Here is a 19,123-nt window from a genome sequence, read left to right as displayed (position 1 = left end):
TTCCTTCTCAAAATGGAGATAGTCTTTTTAAGGAATGACTTGAGTTGAAGTTTCTTTCATCTTTTTAAAGTCCCTTTAAAACTTTCCAGCGAAATTGAGCAGCTCCCTTCTTTTTCTCTCAGCAATGTTCCAAGTGGCAGCAAAGAACATTCAAGAGTCTCTCCGTTGATGAGAACAATGTTTTCCAAATGACATCATTTAGCAAATGGGCAAATATGGCCACACAGCAGCCTCAAAACACCCCAACGACATCATACTCTGGTCTTCATCTGTTTCTGGCTTACCCTACAGTAACTCTCTCCACTTCAGAACTACCACTAACCTCAGAGATAGCCCAGAAGTAGGAGTGAAAATGGTGTCTTTAAAAATTGAGAGATATCTGGGGTCGGCCCTGTGGCAGAGTGGTTAAGTTCGTGGGCTCCGCTGCAACGGCCCAGAGTTTCGCCAGTTCAGATTCTGGGCGTGGACATGGCACTGCTCATCAAGCCATGCTGAGGCGGCATCCCACGTGGGACAACTAGAAGGACCTACAACTAAAAGTATACAACTATGTACCAGGGGGCTTTGGAGAGAAAAAGGAAAAATAAAATCTTGAAAAAAAAAAAAAATAACTACAAAGCTCTAATAAAGTGGTTGATTTAATCACCACACTAAAAAAAAAAAGGCGGGGGCGCCAGCCCGATGGCGCAGCAGTTAAGTGCACACGTTCTGCTTCAGCAGCCCAGGGTTTGTTGGTTCGGGTCCCAGGTGCGGACATGGCACTGCTTGGCAAGCCATGCTGTGGTAGGCATCCCACATATAAAAGTAGAGGAAGATGGGCACGGATGTTAGCTCAGGGCCAGTCTTCCTCAGCAAAAAAGAGAAGGATTGGCAGCAGATGTTAGCTCAGAGCTAATCTTCCTCAAAAAAAAAAAAAAAAAATTAAGAAATATCTGCAAACTTAAGGAAAAGAAGCTATAATCACACTCCTTTGGTGAATAGCAGGTATTGTCAAGGGACCACCAATGTGAATATGAAACAAGACTTTACAGTGGCTTTTAGTACTATTCCACATCGACTGCCATGAAGAATCCTGGCAGTTTGGATCCTACACCAAAAACTATTAATGAAAATTTGAGAAATCATATAGAAATATCCAAATATTAATATTCAAAAATAAAGGGGAAATGCCAAGGATGAAAAAGTAGGACTATGCTACTAAACTTAAAGGGAATATTCTCAAGTCAAGAATTCCTGAATATCAGGAAAAAAAGTAGCTTACTGGCTTAAAAATCAAGTCATTCATGTTCTAACCTTAATCCTCTACATTATTCTGTACTTGGATTTGAAAAGCTCCATAGTCATTGGATCTTATTTAACAAATAAGTATACAGCCTTAATGTAGCAGGCACTGTTCTAAGAGGTTTGCAAATATTAATTCAGTTAATCCTCATAACAATAGGGTTGTTATCTTATTACTAATGGGGAAACTGAAACACAGAAATGTTAAAGTGATGTGCCTAAGGTCACACACAGCTAATGAGAGGCAGATCCATGGTCCACTAATTTCGTATTCTGTGCTCTTAACCATTACACTATGCTGCCTCACGTAAAACATCCCAAGCTAAACTTAACACATTCCCCACCCTCTCCCAAACGGCAATCCCTCCACATTCAACCTCATTCTCTAAGTAACCAATTACATGTCCACCTCTTCCATAGCCACTGCCCTTTACTCCCACACAATCAGGTGTTGCCCCATCAATGTTATTTCCTCTCACCACTTGCTTCCATCCCTTCCTCTCCATCTCCACTGGCAGAGTTATCATTTAGGACCTCATTTCTTCTCAGCATTAATACAATAGCGTCATAACTCATCTGACCTGCCTCTACTCTTCTCCTATGATCTATTCTAAATACGACTGATAAAATTGATTTATTCAGTATGCATGCATCAATCCAGGTCCCTTGCTAAGCGTTGTGAATGCAAAAATGAATCAAAGGCCTGCTGTTGAAGAAGTGACAATCCAGGTCGTCCAGTCCTCCAGGTCCTCCTGTCCAAACTCCTTACCTGTCTTCTGGGTTTTCCACAATATGAATTTTTTTCCTCTACCCTTACACACAAACCAGGTTTTTCCTACTAAAGCCACTCATTTGCTCATGTTCTCTTTCCTATCACAATGCCATCTCCACCACCTCTATATAGTCTGGGTGAAATCCTGCCTGACTATCAAGGCTCAGCTTTCTCAGATATTTCCAGCCAGACAACAGACCAAAGAACCATAGCACCAGGAATCATATAGGATGCATCAGTCTGCCCTGCACTTTCCTGTTTACAAACAAGCTCTCGTTTACAAAAGCACGTTTAAGTTTATCCTTCTGGTTGAATGCATTCTCCGATATTCACCCTGGAATAGCCAGCTCGGCTGAAGAGTCCTTTCTCCCTATACTTCCCTTCTGTCACTTGGCATTTCCTTCCCTCCTCTCCCCTTCTCCTCTATCTGCTGTTGCTGGCACTTAACATTTAAGACCTAGTGCAAATGCTGTCTCCTCTACAAAGCCTTTCTAAGTCCCTCTAGCTAGAAGTCTCTCTCCCTTCTCTGAATTCCCATAACAATTCACCTGTGACTCTCTTCTAACTTTCATCATTTGGTGCATTACTGATGCTATTTACGTACAGATCCACCAATAACTCAGCACCTCAAGAGCAGACACTTGTCTTATTCATTTCCTATCATACTTATCATAGCACAGAGACCATCAGATGATAAGGACAATGGATGAGTAATAGATTAATGGTGACTTCATTTATACACGCTGGTCCTGGCCAAGACGCTAACAAAATTAAAGGAAGTGATCCAGATAACCCCGGAGGAAACAGGATGGCAGGACCAGACAGAAGCACATTAAGGGGTAGATCAGCAGGCACTTCTAGCTTCTTTCCAGCAATGTAACACCCTTCTCCTATGGTCTCCCCATGTTAGACCTGTCCTTAGTGTATTGGAGCCAATATGAATGGTTTGTAACTTAGGAAATTATCGTTCCACAAAAGTAGTAAGTAGGAAAGAAACGGAAGACAGGCCAAGCTGGAACTCTGATAACATTCCTACAGACATGACATTCCTACAAACAGACGGTTATAGTATTGGTTCGGTTCCATGAACTATCAGTACTCATTCAACAAAGACCTCATGAAGGCCCTGCGAATTGCTGGGGATGGAGACAGCTGAAGAAGCTGTCCTGCATGTGGTTTAGGGCTGCACTTCTGGATACATGTGGGGTTTTCAGTTCTGCTACTTACAAACATCAATGATAAGTAGGCCTCAATTTTTCCATCTATAAAATCGGGATAATAACAGAATTGAGTTCATACAGTGGATATGTGGCTCAAATAAGACTATGCAAGCTAAGTGTTTAACACAGTATCTCACATACAGGAAGGGATTAAGCAACATTAGTTATACAAGTATGTAAAAACTACTATTTGACTTTAAGAAATTTATAATCAAGTTGGAAAAGATTATACTTGCACAAATACTTCATCTGCATTCAATTCAGCAACCATTTCCTGAGCTTCAACGTATTATAAAATGGACAACATTAGGTACTAAAAAGAATCAAGACAAGAGGCTGCTTTGTCTTGAGAGATTATTAAGTCTAGGAGACAAGACCAATAAGCACTATATCTATAATTATCTATAATAAGTCAGATAATGTTAAGGGATACCCTAACTGGATACACTAGAATTTGCTCCGCAGTAAATACACTAGTCCAGTGGTTCTCAATTGGGGATATCTGGCCATGTCTGGAGACATTTTGGCTTGTCCCAAGCAGGAGCGTTGGGGCAGAGGTCTGCTACTGGCATTGCGTGGGTAGAGGACAGAGACACTGCCAAACATCCTGCACAAGACAGTCCTCCACAATGAGGAATCCTTCTGCCCAATATGTCAACAGTGCCAGATCGAGAATCCCTGCTCTCCTCTAACTGTAAATGATTCTGCTCGGGAGCGCCAGGCCCCATCTCTTTCCTGCCCACTGACTGACTCACTTCTGATGGGACAGGTGTCCTGAGGCTTTGGCAGTGTGGAACTCTGCCAGTGTTGCGTAATGGTTGTTTCTCTTGTAGCCTTATTTTCCGTTTGTTCTAGGCCTACCCTTCCATGTGACACCACAGGCCCAAACAGGCCATGATCAGACTCTATGAAGCTGCCTACACTCCTGGTTTTATCATCCCCCACGGTGGCTCATTTCACTCCCATTCAAGCTCCAGTTACAACAAAGAGACGTTTGCATGAAGATGTCAAACTTATTTTTATGGCCTGCTTTATCTGGGGCTGGCAGTAAAACCTTTTAAAGCTTTGCTTGAAAAGAATAGCAAAAGGTGAAGGAAATTACTGTTACCTAACTGTTGCCAATTAAAATAATGAAGCTTTGAATGGCTAAATTACCCATTGTATAAACATACTTTAGATTAGACTCTTGTTCTATAATGATCATCATTCTTAATCATTTAACAACTTAAAACACACAGTAAAAAATTTTCTTTCATGTTTTGACATTGTCTGCCCCACCACAAAGCATGGTGTGTATCAGCATCTTCTGAAATAGTGGTTTCCTGTTGCTTTGAAACACTCACTGTCTGTTAACCTTGTAAATTCATGGACATAAAGCATATATCGTCGCCCACAACCACATCTAAAAACAAACATCAACCCCAAAGTTATCACACCTATTAAGATGGGTACTACCAAAAAAACAGAAAATAACAGTGTTAGAGCAAATGTTAGGTAGGATGTAGAGAAACTGCAGCCCTTGTGCACTGTTGGCAGGGGTGCAAAATAGTGCAGCCTCTATAGGAAACAGGATGGTGGTTCCTCAACAAATTAAAAGATTAAAGGCAGGATTTCAAAGAGCTATTTACACACTTATATTCATAGCAGCACTATCCAAAATAGCCAGAAGGTGAAAGTAACCCAAGTAACCATCAACAGATGGAGTGATGAACAAAATGTGTTATATACGTACAATGGATTATTATTTAGCATTAAAAAGGAAAGAAATTCTGACACAGGGTACAACATGGACAAACCTTGAGGACATTACGCTAAATGAAAAAAGCCAGTCACAAAAAGGAAAATACTGTACGATTCCACTTATATGAAGTATCTACAGTAGTCAAACTCAGGGAAACAGAAAGTAGAACGATGGTTGCATGGGGTTGGGGGGAGGGTACCAGGAGAGCTGTTTAATGTGTATAGAGGTTCAGTTTTGCAAGATGATCAAGTTCTGGAGACCAGTTGCACAGCAACGTGAATATACTGACTACTAATCTGTACCATTAAAAAATGAGTAAGATGGCAAATTATATGTTATGTGCATTTTACCAGCTAAAAAAAAAAAACACTGAGCCCGCCCTGATGGCCTAGTGGTTAAAGTTCCGTGCTCTCACCACTTGGGCAGCCCAGGTTCAGTTCCCAGTCGCAGAACCACATCACTCACCTATCAGTTGCCATGCTGTTGCAGCGGCTCATATTGAGACCTAGAAGGACTTACAACTGTCAACGAAAATAATCCATAACCAATCTATAAATGAAAATTTAGGAGAGTTTATTCTGAGCTGAAATCTGAGGACCACGGCCCAGGGCCTTTCTTCCTGAAGGAAGAAAGGGCACTGAAGAAGTGGGATGCACAGAGTGGTTATATACCCCCAAACAGGATGTTTCACATAGGATTGAAATGTCCCTTTTACAATAGTCTCAAGACTGCTCTGTCCGCACAGTGATTGATGGAAACAGCAGATAGGTCTGCGGTGTCGGTGAACACAGCAGGATGGCAGGTCTGCTGTCTTGAGCTGGGTGGTCACAGGTGAGCTGGCTGGTCAAAGGTGAGCACAGCAATCAGTTCCTAGCCTAAGGAAAGATGCTTATCCCTAAGGAAATGCCAGTGTGGGGGGAAGTTGCACCTTTATCTTAAGGCCATTTGTTCTTGCCATAGGAAATGTTTTAAAGCAGACATACAATGCGTGCTCAACGGTCACGGTCAGGCCCTTTTGGGAAAAAAAAGTCAGGCCAAATTAGGTTTACACCAAATGGCTTCCTCATATACTCCAATATATCCTATTGCTTGCCATTTCTATTTGTCACAACTATAATATACAACTATGCGCTGGGGATTTGGGGAGGGGGGAAAAAAGAGGAGAACTGGCAACAGATATTGGCTCAGGGTGAATCCTTAAAAAAAAAACAAAAACACTAAGATATTAATATTTAACCTCACTTCTAGGTATTTTCTCGGAATCACTGACTCAAAATTCAAATTTACGATTGTCAATTATACCTCATCACTTTATTCACTCTCACTCCCAGCATAATCTCATCCAACCTCAAACGTGAATTTAAATACCATTTATGCATTAATGATTTCCAAATTTCTTTTTCCAGCCCTGACCTCTCCCCTGACTCTCACTCAACAGCTCCAGTTGACTGTGTAATACTTAACATGTCAGATATGAAATTCTTGAGAACACTCACCACCTGGTTAGCCCCATGATCACTCCATCTCAGGATCCCATCCGGCAAGACCCTCAGATAAGTGGTTCTCAACAGGTCAACTTTGACCCTCAGGGAACAAAATATCCGAAGACATTTTTGGTTGTCATAACTCAGGGGGAAGGGGAGGGGTACATGAAGAGTATATAGACCAGGGATGTCGCTAAATATCCTACAATGCACAGGATCGACGCCCTTGAGAAAAATTTATCTGGCCCAAAATGTCAATAGCACTAAGGTAGAGAAACCTGTGTATGAAGCATAGTTGCCCCCTCTCTCTCACAATCCATATTTATCAGTCATCAAATTACGTTAGTATCACCTACAAAATAAGCCCAGAATCTGATCACTTCCACCACGTTCATCCTGGTGCCAATAATGGTCTCTTACCTATGAAATAACTAAGATAGCCTCCTTACTGGTACCCCCAGTTAGGAGATAAGCATCCAGCCATGTCCTCTATAGTCTAGATAACACAACGGTCAGCGTAATCCTCTAAGATTCTCAATCAGTTCAAGTCACTTCTGTCTAAAAGACCCTTCCACAGAGCAAAAGTCCAATTCCTTAGAAGGTCCTACATACTCTTCACACTCCCACTTTCTCATTTGCTCCCACACTTTAATGACATATGCCTCTTTGCTGTTCCTCACACAATCTCCAGCCTCAGGGTCTCTGCACTTGCTGTTGAGTTGAGTTATCTTAAAAGCACCTGGACCAGAGATCTGTAAGACTAACTGCTGTTCCTTTTGTCTAGTCTCTGCTTAAATGACACCTAATCACTGAGGCCTTCTGCGACTACCCTGCATTAAAACATACCTACACCCCCTCCACTACCTATCCTCCTTTATCTTCCTTTTCCAGAGCAGTGTATACATATATATATATGTATATATCTCCTTCTCCAGGAACTGGAGGAGATCAACAAATATTTGTGGAATAAATGATTGCTCTCTTTCCCAACTATTTCACTTTAGAAAACTACATAAGTTTGCTATGCATACTGGTCTACCATCTGCTTTGCTATAAAAGTACCCAAATTCTACAATGGACAGCTTCAATCTTTGAGCATACGATATAAGCCAAATCTGGCTTAACCTATCATTAATGTGTTCACTATACAAAGTCTTGTTCTCTCAGAAGAAACTGAAGAGAAACCAGATAGCTTCTGGGTATAGTTATTTTTTTAATATAAGCTCCATAAACGAGGTGGTGAATTCGGAGGCTGGTTGTTGGCAATGTCCAGCAGAGTATCAGTCACAGAAGATAATCAAAATCAAAGATATTTAAAGCACATATATCACCTATTCCACTGGTTCCCAATTTCAGTCACCCACATACCCAATTCCATGATTTTGGCCATACCCATGTCCTACATTTTTCCCTATAAATTGATCCACTTCTTTTACTAAGCTTCCGACAAAGCAATAATTTCCATTAAATCTGCAGTTGTTCTTTATTCAATATATATTAAAATAATTATGGAACTAACAAAATGTAAGATGTTCATTCATATAGCACTTAATATCTAACACATTGCTAGTCGTTTCCATTTTACACTTTGGGAAACACAAAATGCTCTTCATTTATTAAAAAAAACTCTGAAGAGCTTAGTGCTTTACTTGATGTCAGCAATTAATTAGAATCAAGACTTTCCCAACTTTGTGTTCTGGTTTCACGCAGACTATGGAAAACACATTGCATGTGCATCACTTAAATAGTATTCTGTTATGTATGATGAGCATAAATTATACTGTGGGTGAAACATAAAGTCAACAGAATTAAAAGTCTCAGATCAGTGGGAATATTTTATTTTGCCATGAGAGACAAATAGAAATGCAGTAATTACTATGTAGAGCACTTTTCTGCCACCAAGGTAGTTAGATATGGTTATACAAATGAAAAGCATATCAGTTTTTCAAACAGCAGTGTTTCTGTTTTCGAAAATATCTTAAAGATCCAAAGGTTTGGCAGAAGTTTGGAAACATGATTAAAGTAAGGTCTTCATAGGATGACCACATTTTCCAAATGAAAAAAGGAAACATAGTATCTTCAGGACCAGCCTGTGTTTTACCACTATACTAGTAAAAAGTTAATCAAATTGCTGTACGCTAGATTGCTACAGTAAATTCTCCTGTCTAGTCTAGTTGGGTGGGAAGAAAAGGAATGTTGGCTAAAATCATTCTCTACTGGTCTTCTACCTAGCTCTCCTTTAATATCTTAAAATAAAGCATCATAATTTCACACATACAAATCCTACACATCTTTTGTTGAGTTATTCTTAAGTATCTTATCCTTTTGTTGCAATTTTTTGAGGTGATGTGCAGAAATAATTTATTTATATCTATCAACCTGGCTAGACTGTCATTACTTCTAATAAGGTATCTGTAGATTATTTAGGATTTTCTATATGAGAAAATCACATCAAGAAATGATAGAATTGGGCCAGCACAGCGGTGTAGTGATCAAGTTTGGTACGCTCTGCTCTGGCGGCCTGGGTTCGTGGGTTCAGATCTTGGGCACGGACCTACAGCACTCAACAAGCCATACTGTGGCGGTAACCCACATATAAAAACAGAGAAAGATTGGCATAGATGTTAGCTCAGGGCCAATCTTCCTCAAACAAAAAGGGGAAGATTGGCAATGGATGTTAGCTCAGGGCCAATCTTCCTCACCAAAAAAAAAAAAAAAGAAAGAAAGAAAGAAAAGAAAAAAAGGAATGAAAGAAACAAAATTAAGTCAGATATTTTATGTCTTTGATTTTATTTTACTCCACAGACCAGGGGCCCTCCAAAACAATACTGAATTTAAGCAATAATAGCTCATATTCTTGTCTGATTCCTGATTTTTAAAGTGAATGTTTCTAATGTTTGGATGAATAAATATAATGTTTTCTAATTCCTTTAAAATTTCATACAATTCACTATCATAGTATTCCTTTCAAATGACCATGTTAACTGGAAATTTCTTAAAGCCACTACTATGCTGTAATAGACAAGAGGTGGGTGATTATCCAAATCACAATAACTTTCTTGTTTCTAAAAACAGTCCTGATAGTCAGAGGAACACATGCAACAGATTCCGTCCCCCTGGTCTTGGGTGATTGGTCAAGGGTCTTTAAATGACCTTGGCTGGGCCAATCAGAGCCCTTGTTAAAGTTTTTTTTTTTTTAGTTTACCATGGGAAATGAGACAGGCTCCCTCCAGAAACAACTTCTGTGAGGTATGGTGGGAGCATTTCTGGCCAACATGTGAAAGAAGCCAACTTAAAGAATGAAGAGGACAAGCAAAGCAAAGGCAGAGAGAAAAATCCTCTCAGAGGCCTCAGAGTTTGTGATTCTGGCTGTCCCTAAATCCCACATGCGACATGGACCTTCCCACAGATAAACGAGATGCCCCAGTGTCTTCCTAATCAATTTTCTGATTGTCTAACGAATAACTGTTCTAGGTAACACACAAATAGCAAATTGCATGAAGTAACACAAGGCATCTTGGTAAGAACCCACTTTTGTCTTCAAGTTATGAATTCTGATTCTAGGACAAAGGGCAATTTTGTGAACACTTTGTTACTTTTATTTAGTATTATAACAAAGTAAAATGTAATAAGTTATTATACCATAATTTTACAACAATGTTACCATTGGGAGAAATCAGGTAAAGAATACACAGATTTCTTTGTATTATTCCTTATAATTGTGTGTGAACTTATAATTATCTCAAAATAAAAAAGTTTAATTAAAAACGCTTTCTCTCTTATCTTGATGGTAATTAAATTCACAATTTCTCTTACAGTGCATGAGCATTATGACTCTATGGTTTAATCACAAACAAAGACAAAAACATTTTGCTTACTGAAAAATATATCAACTTCTTATTTCTGAATATCTGGTCGGTCCATCAGCTGCTATTTCCCAACCATTCATAGCTTTACTATTTAAAATTTCCCTTCACGATATCTTTCACCACTGCTTTTCTAGTCTACCTTATGTCTATTTAGGTTTATTTTCTCTGCCCTTTAAAATTAAGTACCCCATCCAGGTCTCAAAAAATTGGGAGGGGGAATCAGTTACCCAATGACTTTATATAAATTTACTTTTTATAATATCAAAGTCTCTTTGTGCTTCCTAACTATCAAAAAAATTTTTAAAACCATCAAAACATGGTTTATAAATGTACTAAAGACTAGTACGTCCCGAGTTGTATCAAAGAAAAATGATGGCTGACACTGCGGAGTAAATGTATTTTTGAAAGTGCAAAGGTAAAAACAGAAATATTTCAACATGCTATGCAATTATAAGACTCCAAGATAAAGCCTATACAATGGGGATAAATGGCGAAGTCAGAGGATAAAAGAACTGAAGATGGGATGAAAGAGTTAGGAAGCACGGCTGCTGTGTCTAAAATATTTACAGCCATAAGCAACAAAAACCTTAACACTCAAAGATTCATGCCAAGTAGCAAAACTAAGAAAAAGACATTTTCAACACAGTTTATATGCTGAGAGCAAAAAGAAGAAAAAAAAAAGAAAATGAATGTGAAAGTTCTTTATTCAAGTATACTATTTTAAATTGACTGCTTTTAAAATAGCACTATCTGGTGGAAAAGTTCCCTTTAAATCTTTCCATATAGTCAAGGTTAATCTTAAAAAAATAAAGGGGTCTTGGGAAACAGGAAAATATAAAGATTGGATGCTTATTGTCAAATATCCATTTACAAATCTTTAAATCTAGCAATTTGACATATACCCATGAAATATGTCAAATTGCTAGATTTATGGCATCAATCATAAGAAAAAAATTCACATCCAAATGTTAATAAAACTAATATACAAAAATACAAACATATTTTAAAATTAGTGCCACCTCAGTTCCCTCTGCTGATTTCTAGCCATGACAGCAGAACTTCTAATAGCATACTACCTTAATTTAAGGAAAGCACGAGCTTCTTTCCTTTCCAAGGGCTAGTAAAGAGCACCACAATGGACTCTGTTTTCCCTCTTACTCCCTTTCCTATACCCTAGGCTGGAAGTGTTAACGAGCAGCGAAATGCCTAAAAGGCAGTCTGCCAGGATAGGCTTCACTGTCCGACCCCTACAATCTATCTACTTTAAGACCTTTTAGAATTTTGACAGACATTTCTAGCTGACATTAAGTGTCCTAAGTCTTTTTCACTTATAGAATCAAAAGACATAATTCACAAATGAACACTTTGAACTATTTTCTGAAATCCTAGCAATTACCCTATTCAAGTTCTTCACACTAAATTAATGAATTTTACTCAAAGAAAGTTTATTTCTCTATTAGACTTTACCTTAAAGAATTAAGTCAAACAGTGAGAAATGGTAAATAGGAAGCTGTGATAACTCTCAACGACCACATTTTCTATTTCTGTATGCACTGCTAAGCACTATACTAAATTTCGGACAACCAAGATTATATATAGTAGGTGTTCTGAAAACAAGGAAAGAAAGAGTACAAAGGAGATCACGATTCTGTCCTCAGCGTGTTTAAAATTTAAATGAAAAAGAGAAGACACAGGATATAACAGAACAGTGAGCTTGAAGTCTGAAGACCTGACACTGAGTCCTTCACATTCAGCTCTATCACCTACTAGTGGTATGTATTACCTGGAGTAACTCACTTACAGTCTGAGCTTAGTTTCAGATTGTTGTAAGAATCAAATAAAAATGTATATAAAAGCACTTTGCGCACTTTAAAAAATACTAATGAATACTACTGCCAATAAAAAGTAAAATCCACTCTGGGTGCAGTCATGATGAATTGTGTGTGATCCGCCACCTCTCAATCCTACCTTCATATTTCACCAGATAACTGGAAATCATGGGAGGCCTCTATAATTCAATAAACACCATCATCAGAACTTTGTATGTGGAGAACATTGAGATGTTTTATTTTCCTAAAATTTCAGATGAAATCACTATATAAAAATCTTGGTACGTAGGCCAGCATACCTAGAGTTTGTTTCTAAGTTAACCTAAGACATACCAGAAATACGATCCATACTCATGTATGTGGAATGTTGGCATATCTGAGACAATAAGAGAAACTGGATGACTTCACAGATAATTGGTCTTAAGCCTATAACAGCATCACTGCCAGAAACTCAGAGATTAATCAATATCACCTACTGATGGCCAATGCAAAAGTTTATGGCAAAAGATTAAAGCAAAATCTTTCATCAACAGAATAAGGACAACAACATTTAAGAAATTCTCCAACTTTGTGAATCCTTGGTTCAGAGGGGCAAAAAAAAAAAGACTTAAATAGGTTTATTGAACATTTTTGGCTCTTACAGGCCAAAATTTGATACAGGAACTGTCAATGGATTGATGGAATAAGTTTCTGCTGAAATATATGCCTGTTTAAATATGATGAAGAATTTGAATATTAATCTAATCTCAAAATGTATAATGCCCGTCTTCTTCGAGTTTTTGTAAGATAATGAAATACACCTAAAGTGCTTAATCAGCATCTCATATACTATATTAAAAATACATGTTTGCTATTGTTATTATGCAGTTTTTAATTAAAACAGGGTCTTAGTTTGTAACATTATGGATTATGTGAAGGCTCTGGAGTCCAACAAACTGGGCTTAAATCCTCACAGTACCACTGATTAGCTTTATGCCTTTGAGTTTTTCTCTTCTTTAAAATGGATGTATTAATAGCATAGACCTCAGAGGGTTGCTGTGCAGATTAAATTAGTTAAAAATATGAAGCAACTGTAGCAGTGACTGGTACCTTGAAACTGCTCAGAGTCAGCTGTTACCATCTAAAGCAGTGATTCCCAATAGAAACATAATCCAAACCACATAGTAACCGACATATTTCAGGTGCTCAATAGCCACATATGACTAGTATCTAAGGTACTGGGCACCGCAGATATATTTCTTAAATCTCTTAAGACTCATAAGACTCAAAATCTTATGTCAATAACCAAATAACTTATGTTTCTGATATATTTTTCTTTCTTTCTTTCTTTTTTTTTGCCAGGGAAGATTAGCCGTAAACTAACATCTGTGCCAATCTTCCTCCACTTTTTTTTATATGATGGTCACCACCACAGCATGGCTGACCAGTAGTGTAGGTCCATGCCTGGGATCTGAACCTGTGAACCTGGGCCACTGAAGCAGAGTGTGCTGAATTTAACTACTACACCATGAAGCTGGACCTCATTTTTCCTTTTTTAAATAAAGATCTAAAACTACTTTGATTTTGCCCCCTATTAACCCTTATGTAGGACTGCTTATGTTTTAAAAAGTGTAAGAAAAGAAAATAGAGCTTTTAATACTTTATAAAGGAAGTGAATATTAAGATTATAAATTTCCCTACCAGTCCCTCATGATGTTTTTATTCCAAAGTTATACCCAGACACCTAGCCCATTTCAGGAAAGTGCTTTCATTACCCAGAATAATGAAAAAGACTAATAAAAGATAAAAGAGATATAAATATGAATTTTATATAAATATAAATAATAAAGATAAAAAAGACTAATCTGGGCACTGAATACAAAGAATATAAATCCCAAAAACCTAAAGAAAAATTTGTAACTTAGGTCAAATGTGAATGTTAAATGTTGTGGGTGATAATGGTAAAAAAAAAAAAAAGTTCTTATATTAATCAAAATGAAAACTATAAGAAATAAGTCCATCTGTATAAATTGTTCAAGATAAGCATTATCTAAAATATTCTGAAGTTGAGTCTTCCTCAATTGGCGACAAAGATATAGCTAAGAAGAAAAATCTACATTCACACCCACACCCACACATTTGTCAAGGTCAGGGACACAGTACCCAGAAAGTGAGGGGCCCAGGGGCAGGGGTAGAGGAACAGCACAAGGTGGATCAGATAATTTGGACCCTCTATCCTGAAGCACACTGCAGCCACTGGGTCTACATCCTATTAGCTTCTACCTATTATTGTCTTCTCTCTCTACTACGGTCAAGCGAAGAAATGGGACTTTGAGCAACCCATCCCAACAGCTTTCTCCTGGTTCTCCCACTGATCTAAATCTCCTCTGTTGATTCTACCTCACCTGACCAAACTCAGGACTCCCTGCACCTCAGGGCTCAATCCTCCCACCTTTTCTCTTCTGTCTGCACACTCACAGACTGGGTGATCTCACACATTCCCATAGCTTTAAATGCCCTCTACATGTTGACAACTTCTAAATTTATATCTCTAGTCCCATCTGCTCCCCTGAACTCCAGACTCATATATCCAGCTGCTGCCTAGACAAGGCTACTTACATATCCAGTAGGCACCTAAATAGATTCAAAATTTAACTATTTCTTCCCATCTCCTCCTTCATCTCAATAAATGGCAACATCTTCTACCAGCTGCATTATTTTTCTTTTTAGCACTTACCACCAAACATAATTTGTTTAATGTCTGTTTCTTCCCAGGAGAATGCAAGCTGCACGAGAGCAACTATTTCTGTCCCAATATATAAGGACTAAAGGGGACTAATTTAGGCTGCGTGGAAAATGCAGGCCCCCAGAGGAGACAGACAGGGTGAAGTATGGATGACAAGATGGGGCCAATCACGAGAGGACAGGGATGAGGATGTTAGAGGCAGAGGAAGTGACAAACGCAAGCAAAGGTCCCAGTGCAAAAGAACTTGCAGTGACACACAAGGAAGAGCAGAAAGCAAGTCAGTGGGGATAGAGAAAAAGGAACAGGAGGGAGAGTACTGAGAAGGGAGGAACTGGGGCTGGCGTATGGTTCAAGGGATTCAGGGAGAGGGAATGTCAAGACCAAAGGCCTGGAAGCAAGAGTCAAATTCAGTATTTCAATACAAACAACAAAGAAGAGGTTACCAAGATCTCTTCCAGAAGGCCTCCCTGAGCATCTCATGCTTCCCTAGGGGGTTCTCTTGGTATGTCAGTATTCGTTCAAATTAATTTCGAACAGTCTGGGCTAAAACGGTAGCATTTGCTCCACTGAGTCAGCTATGATCTGAAATAAAATAGAGCAGTCTCTGGTGATACAGAGACTGAAGCAAGCTTACTATGATGTTTACATGGCTTAGAAGCCCCTCTTTGCCTTGGGACCAGTCTCCGAGTCTTGCCACCAGGACATCTGATCTAGGACATCTCTAAACAAAATAATTTAAGAGCTGCATCCTATGGGAAAAAACGCTAACATTTCCAATAAAGACATATTTGAAAAAAAAAAAAAGAAAAGCTTATGTCACTTATCAATACCATATTCTAACTGTAAGTAATAAGCATTTTACTAAGGCCATTACAAAGCGTTACTATTTCTTATATTTATGTCATTAAAAGGCTGTTCTTGTGTAGCCACGTGATTGCAGGTGTCAATCAACTTCTTAGAAAATGCTGCATCACGGAAGATGGTTTTTCAAGTAAGAAGTATGAGACAGGACAATCTATACCCTCGAAAGTTTCTAAAATGGGTATTTCCTATTACTTTCACTTTGAGTCACTTTTTGTTTCATTTTTACTATGCATTTTTGGTTGGCTTTAGCAGAATATGCTTTAAAAACTCAATACTTAAAGTTTGTAAGGAGCTAAGAGGAGGTTCCATTTCTAAAAATCAATGTTTCTTTGGGATCTTTTTCTGCAAATAGTCTTTACGTTACCCAGAGGATGTATTCATCTTACAAAGTATGGCAAATCATTGGAAACAAGAGAATATGTTTAAATTATTGTGTCCTTTTTCATCTTGTTGAGATTTTATTTTTGCTTGGTCACTTAGGTTTCGGTCAAATTTAATTAATACATAATAAGTCATGATTTATTACTGAAATAACAGAATGATTAAGTGGCTTTATAATCAATTATAGAACTCCTTTACACTTTCCTAGAACACTTAAAATATTCCACTTTCTAAATGAGCACTAATTTTTAAAACACAAATTCCTCAGCACATTTTGCCCAAAATCTGCTACCAGTTATGCCTTCAGTTGTAGTAACATCATATGACTGATTAATCACTCCAATATTTAGATTTATATGTTTGACTCCTCTTATATAATCTTTGCGGAAATGCAATCCATTAAGCTTTATCTATAGAGATTTTTCTTCACTGTTTTACATTCTTTATTTCAGACCCTCTCTGAAACAGGTAAAGCAAGCAAAACCCACAATATGACTTCACTCACGAATGCAGAATTTCCTCCTTGCCCTAACATGAGAAACATGGCTGACGGCAGAAGTGAAGACCTTTTAAACACTAAAAGCTGGTGGTCCAGTCTCCATCTCCATTGCTTATAAGACACTCTACCACGTTCCTCAGTCATTTCTTCTCCTTGAACTTTATACTTAATCCTGTCATCATACTGGATGATCTCAAGATCCTGCTCATAAAGTATCCAAACCTCTGAGCCCAGCTTTCTCAATTTTTAAGGTCTATCTCCCTGCATAGCCACATCCTAACTTCAGCATTATCTGTTCCAGCTCCACCGCCAAGTTCAGCGTATGTTTCAACTCTCACTCCTGATCACAACTTCCTTGTCCCCTCTTAGAATCTCCATTGTTCTAGTGAAGCTTCAGCACAACTAAGTAGTCATGCTTGCCCTCTCTGCTTTCTAATCGAACGCTATCAATAGCCTCCTGCCTCATTTATCACTATACTCATTCAGGACCCATTTTCACATTATACAAATCCATATCCCTATAATTTAGCACCATGTCTTCCATGCCAGCCACCAACTTGAATCTGGCCTTCATACTGTTCTTGCTGCTCACATTGCAGGGTTCTGGGTTTTGCTAGAAAAACTATGAAAGCATGGTAATTAGTCTTTCCTTGACATATTTATGATGTCTAACTTCAACAGCCTTTATTGTTGACCAGTAGTCCTTTTTCTCTTGTATAACCTGCTCATGGCTGTTTTAAACTATTTCTACAAACTCCTCTCACAGCAGATGTCCATTCTTTCCTAACACTATTATCCACCTGTTCAACCAATTGACTTACTGTGCAAAGTCCTATGTTTTAACCAATCCTCTCTTCCTTTTCTCCCAGCGTGAGGAAAAGCTTTTCCCCTGGTGCCTGCAGGCCTCCTCAGTGCTTTAAGAACATTCCCTTGGCTCTTTTTTCTCCTGTAACCTACAATACACTTTCTCATATTACTTAAACTAATAAATTTTCTAAAAATATAGCCCATGCTAGTTTGGTTTATCACTCTCTTGAACTATCTGCACAGGATTTGAATCACAACCTCACTCAACCAGGAATCGTTTATTCCCCTGGCTTCCATGCCATCTCCAACTCCATTTGCACATCTATATCACCAGTCTTTCCCATTTCTGTCATCAGCTCCTCTTCTGGGCCAAAAGCACAGATACTGCCCATATCTCCCCACAGAACTTGGACTTCTTTTGTTTAGCTCATAGAGCTAGAGTGAGGATTATATATAAAGCACTTAAAACAGTGTCCTATTAGCCTAAAGACTCCAATAAAAGTCCACCTCCAATTAAAGTTACCTCTCTCTGACCTCCCCAGAAAGGGTCAGTCTCCCATAGTGGCTTATATGTATCTAGTACAGATCACATTGTATGGCTGTCTCTCTGATACTGGGACCAGACCCATGGTAGGCTGACGTTTCGTAAGAGAATATGGTCACTCATCTCCCCGACATTTCTTCCCCATCTTATCTCTCTCTCACATGGCCGCCAAATTAATCTCTCCTGAATCCCATCTTGAGCCTCTCAATCTTCTATTCCAAAACTTCTAGCAATTTTCCCATTGCCTATAACAAACATCAAAACTTTCTTAGCCCAGCTCTTAAACCCCGCATATCGCCAAAACTCCCAATCAATCTTCCAATACCTTCTAAGAACCACCTGCCTTATTCTACAAACATACACAGTACTTCCTTCCACCTTGTGGCCTCTGCTCAAGTTCATTTATATGACTCCCACGTCCTACTTGTGTGATTCTTCCTTACCTCATCCAATGCTCCCTATCACTAAGGCCACCTTAAAGACGCCCTCCTCAAATTGCTCTTCCTTATCCATCTAGCAAATGATACCAAACCATGCTGCATTTCTAGCACATTTAGTCCGTACTTAAGTATTTTATTTATCTGCATATATAATTCCCAAACAGGATGGTGAAGTCAGTGATATCAAAGATGATGTTTTAAACAAGTCTGTAACCTTCACTGTAACTGACAATCAACATCTCTATCACTATCAACATTGATTCATTATGCGTCAGGTGCTGCTACAAATGTTTTACAACAATCCTTTGGGATATATATTGTTTTTCTCAACAAATAGGAAACCTGGGGCACAGAGAAGGGCCTTCACAGAAATTTGAACACAATGGCTACAAAATCATATTTGTGAATGAATAAATATATTACTAATAATTACACTCTGATACTGTCATAGAAATTAATCCATCAAGCTAGAAGGTTTCCTCACTCTTCCCAGCCCAGCAAAATCCTTTCAGCCTTCAAGACCCAATTCAAATGTCTTTCCAAGAAAGAAAGTCTCCTGCTTTTCAAGAAAGTCTCCTACTAACACCCTGGCCAAGTTAGTTGCTCCTTCTGTGAAGTGTCCTTAATACTTGTGTCTTTATTATAACACTAAGGTTATTAGAAGCTT

The 19,123-nt window shown here is 38.5% G+C and overlaps 1 protein-coding gene across 1 annotated transcript in view; it reads right to left on the bottom strand.

Moving 5' to 3' along the window:
- The window catches only part of ARHGAP42 (Rho GTPase activating protein 42), a 263,289-nt gene that overhangs the window by 153,740 nt on the left and 90,426 nt on the right, over positions 1-19,123 (bottom strand). The gene's annotated exons all lie outside the window — the stretch shown is intronic.

This window comes from Equus przewalskii, chromosome 6 (genome assembly GCF_037783145.1).
Source record: "Equus przewalskii isolate Varuska chromosome 6, EquPr2, whole genome shotgun sequence".
Lineage (NCBI taxonomy): Eukaryota > Metazoa > Chordata > Mammalia > Perissodactyla > Equidae > Equus > Equus przewalskii.
This window is presented reverse-complemented; position numbering and strand designations above follow the sequence as displayed.